We start from the raw sequence: 4,695 nt of genomic DNA, 5'->3' as shown, positions 1-4,695 counted from the left end.
GGGTCAGTATGTGTTAGAACCTACTTGCCAGCACTTAACAATAATAATAACAGAGTTTTTTTCATAGCATCTAGGAGCTCTCTGCTGGCATCAGGATGGTTGACATTAGCGTTGTTGACTAGTTCATTAGTATTGCTTGCTGACTGTACATTAGTAAATAGTTCTGTTCAGAAAAATATAAGCAGAAATTAACAGAGATTCTAAGCTGTTGCTGTTGTTAGTTGCCTTTGAATCAGTTCCTACTCCTGGGGACACCCATGTGTGTTAGAGTAGAACTGTGCTCCATAGAGTTTTCAAGTCCGTGATGTTTTGGAAACAGATCACCAGGGCTGTCTGCCAGTCTTTCAGCTAATCATCTAGTGCCACACAATTTGTACTACCCACAGACTCTTAAGCACACATTGACAGTGAAGTTGATTCCAACTTATAGCACCTCTGGGTGGCCTCTAACCAACCATCAGTCTTTCCGTTTGTGCCAAAGCTATAAAAAGTTCATGTGTTTTAGATCCAGAGAGGGAGAGCGACTGTGTGCTGAAGACCTGGGGGCAAAGGGGGAAGGATTGCATGGAGGGGATCGTAACCATGGCAATGAGAAGATATAAGATAGAATGAATGTAAAACTAATGTTCTCCCATGTAAACTATCACATAATTCACAATAAAAATTTTAAGAAAAAAAAAAAAGTTCATGTGGATTTTTCAGTGTCTTTCTTCCCCAGCTACAGAATTTGAATTGCTGCATTTCAGGTTTCTAGCAACAAAATGGTGGAGCCTCTGTCAATCTGGTTCCTGGAGTAATTAGAACAGAGTGAGTCTGATCCACATGAAGCATGAGCAAGTAACACACTTTTGTTGTTAAGACATAGAGATTTTGGAGATGTATGTTACTGCACCATAACTAATCAGCAGATTCATATAGTCAGGGAAGACTCATCCTATTCTTGGTGCCAAGTTTCTGAGTAAAAGATAAAATAAGTAAAATGAATTCCATTAATTTGTCAGTGGTGTCTTTCATGTTAAGGATGTTAGCCTGAGATCTAGCTTTTTCATTAGGATGTCTCATAAGTTTTTCATTTCCCATGAATTCTCCATGAGCCTCTTATAAGCACCATATTTAATTTTCATCTACAAAGTTTCTGTGCTTTCTACAAATGATAGCTTTTCTCAATAGCAATTGAATTACTCAATCCAACCACGCATTGTGATTTTCATAAGCATTTTAACTAGAGCAAATGGTTCTAAATTCGCTATTTACCTGGAACAACAGAGGAAGGAGAGGCAGGAATAAGATGGAGGATTTGCAATGTGTGTGGCTAATTGCCTCCATGAACAACTGCCTCCTTTGCCTTTAGACTAGAAGGTACGTGGCTACCATTGCTAAACATGTGGACCAAAGATTTCATAGAAAAATCCTAACCAAAAGGGGGGAAATACAAAATAGAATTTCAAATTTGCCTGAGTCAAGATTTTCTGGAGCCATGGAGTGTGGATGAACCTCTGAAACTATTGACCTGAGATAATCTTTAAACCTTGAACTAAAAATATCCTCTGAAATCTTTTTTAAACGCAACAATACTTTGGCTTGTTGTTGTTGTTAATTGCTGTCGAGTCGGTTCTGACTCATAGTGATCCTGTATAGGGTTTCTGGAGTGGCTGGTGAGTTTGAACTTCTGACCTTGAGGTTCAAACTGACCTTGCTGTCCAGTGCTTTATTCCACAGTGCCACATAAAAACAATCTGTCTTGAACATTATGCTCTTTTAAGGACTCTATCATTAGACAAGAACTTTAGTTCATATTAATGGGGGAAGAACAACTCAGAAAAGGAGTGTGAGATTCCCTAGAAAATCCTCCCTGACATCAGTTGAAATTGTGCCTTTTCCAAAATCCTATGTAAATTCCTATTATTTATTTGGCATTGCTTGTAAAGAGTTTATTGCACAACTTGAAGAATGTAATCAAAGTCACTAAATTGTACTTGTAGAAACTGTTGAATTGGTGTGTTTTGCTGTGTATATTTTCAACAATAACAAAATAAATAAAATTTAAAGAAAAAAAGGTTTTAAATTATGAACATTCTATCTTCCTTTAATTAAACTGTAGTTCATGCAGTCATGAACAAGGGAAATGTTTCGGCAACTGCAATGTCTCTGGAAAATCGAAAAGGGGAAGCAGAAGTATTCCTGGTTTGATTTTTCCCTCCTCTCCTCACCCCTACATTGGGGGAAAATCTTAACCTTGAAGGGCTCGTAAATTCAGAGAACCGTCATTTATCATTTAAAGCAATAGCTAGTAGGTGAAAGTTTCAAATAACTGAAAAAAAAAAAATACTGCTTTGCTCTTGTGTATGTTGATGGATTGTTAGATAGTATACATAATGCAAAGAATCCCTGGTAGCTTGTTGGGCTGCTATCCTCAAGGTCAGCAGTTCAAATCTACCAGCAGCTCCACAGGAGAAAGATGAGGGCTTCTGCTCCTGTAATGATTTACAGCCTTGGAAACCCTAGAGTCAGAACCGACGTGACGCACACAACCACCACCACCACCATCACTACCACCACCACCACCATACATACTGGTACAGGAGCACTGGTGGTGTAGTGGATTATGCATTAGGCTGCTTTCTGCTCCCATAAAGAATTAACAATCTCAGAAACCCTAGACAGGGTTGCTATGAGATGGAACAAACTCAAGAACACATAATACATAATGCTATGTGTCTAGTGGAGTCCTGTTGTGGCGCTTAGGATACGCACTGGACTGCAGGTTGGTTTGAACTGCAACGTTGATGGTTCAAACTCACCAGCTGCTCAAGGAAACCCTATATAGGGGTCGCTATGAGTCAGAATTGACTCGACACCACTTAACAACAGCAGCAACAAGTGCCCTAGTAGTTAAAACACTTTAAGCAAAAGGTCGGTGGTTCAAACCTATCAGCCAGTCCACATGAGAAAGATATGGCAGTCTGCTTCCACAAAGACTGGAAACCCTATGGGGCATTTCTACTCTGTCCTATCAGTCACTGTGAATCAGATTGGACTGTAGTGAGCTTTTTTTGTTTTGTTTTGGAGGGGAGGGTTGGGAGGAAATTATACATAAAGTGCTGTCTTCAATAGTTTAATGCCTGTTTTCTTTTTTCCATTGATCCAAAGCTATTGTCAAAATACAATTCAAATCCTAGTTTCCCAGGAAACCCTCCCTGACATCAGTTGAAACTGATTCTTTTTCAAAATCCTGTGTAAATTCCTATTATTTATTTGGCATTGCTTGCTAAGAGTTTATTGCAGAGTTCTCGAACTGGCAAAGACCTAAGAATTATTTGCAAATGAAGAAAATAAAGTTCAGAAGGATTAAGTTATGTAAGATACAAACTGGACACTATAAACATAGCTTATCCAATTCCCCTTGAAATTCCAAGTCCATTCCTCCAAAACACAAATGCCTTCACATTTACTGCCTGGGAACGGTGGTTTAGCAATCAGCTGCTAAAGAAAGGTCAGGGTTAGAACCCACCAACACTAACTCCAAGGGAGAAAAAGGGTTAGTAGTCGGCTTCTGGAAAGATTACTGTTGTTGTTGTTAAGTGCTGTGGAGTCTGTTTTTTATGAACAGTGACGTTGTATAGGGTTTCTGAGCTGTAAATCTTTGTCGGAGCCGAAAGCTTTAACTTTCTCCAGTGGAGCAGCAACCTTGTGGTACCACAGTCCAGTGCTTATCCTATGGAGTCACTGGGCTCCCACTGTCTTGGTAATCTTCTGCCCTATTGGGTCTCTATGAAATGGAATAAACTGTATGTACGCTGTGGGCTAATGCGCTGGGCTGCAATGTCGTTTGAACCACAAGGTCGGTGGGTCAAGCTCACCAGCTGCTCCTTGGAAACCCTATATGGGGTCACTATGAGTCGGAAATGACTCGACAGCACGTAACAACAACAACGGGTTTATTATTAGTTATGATTTCAAGGGAGTCCTGGTGTGGCTCTGTAGGATTACTACTGGACTGTTAACCACAAGGTCTGCTGTTCAAACTCACCAGCTGCTCCTTGGAAACACTATACAGGGATTGTTTGCTATGAATCTGAATTGACTCGACAGCACTTAACAAGATTTCAAGACACACATCTTGCCAATAGGTGAGCCCAAAGCTTAATGTATACACATTAAAGTTGTATAATTGATTGTAGACTAACCGATTATAGTTGTTGTTGTTTTGTGTGTGTGTGGTTTTTTTTTTTTTTTTTTGCTGTAAAAGGAAGCTTTATTGTTTTAGTTTGGTCTATTGCTTGTGAGAAGAGGGGCTCCAGGGCGTTGACTATGCTGCCTCTGTGTCTGGAGAGAAAGGTTCAGGCAGAAGGTTAGAGGAGAGCAGGGGAATGCTGAAGGCCCTTCACAGGTTGTGGGGCTCCACAGGCTCTTCTTAGTGGTGCTTGAGAGTGAGCCTCTCGAAAAGGTATTCGGCCAGCCCTGCCTACTGAGGTTGGTCAAGTGGTTGCCCATCTTCTTGGTAATTTTCGCCTCCTCGACAGGAAATGATTCTCCAGAAAGTCACAGAGGTGGGGTCTGTGTGGGTAGCACCAACAGCATGCAGATCCAGAAGAGACTGGCTCAGGTTCTTCTCCAGGGCCAGGGCAGCTTCCATGGCCTCCAGGGTTCTTCCCCACTCATCTTGGGAGGGCTTCTGCACATCCTGGAAGAGTG

Source organism: Chrysochloris asiatica, unplaced genomic scaffold, assembly GCF_000296735.1.
Source record: "Chrysochloris asiatica unplaced genomic scaffold, ChrAsi1.0 scaffold00210, whole genome shotgun sequence".
Lineage (NCBI taxonomy): Eukaryota > Metazoa > Chordata > Mammalia > Afrosoricida > Chrysochloridae > Chrysochloris > Chrysochloris asiatica.
Note: the sequence above shows the minus strand (reverse complement) of the source record.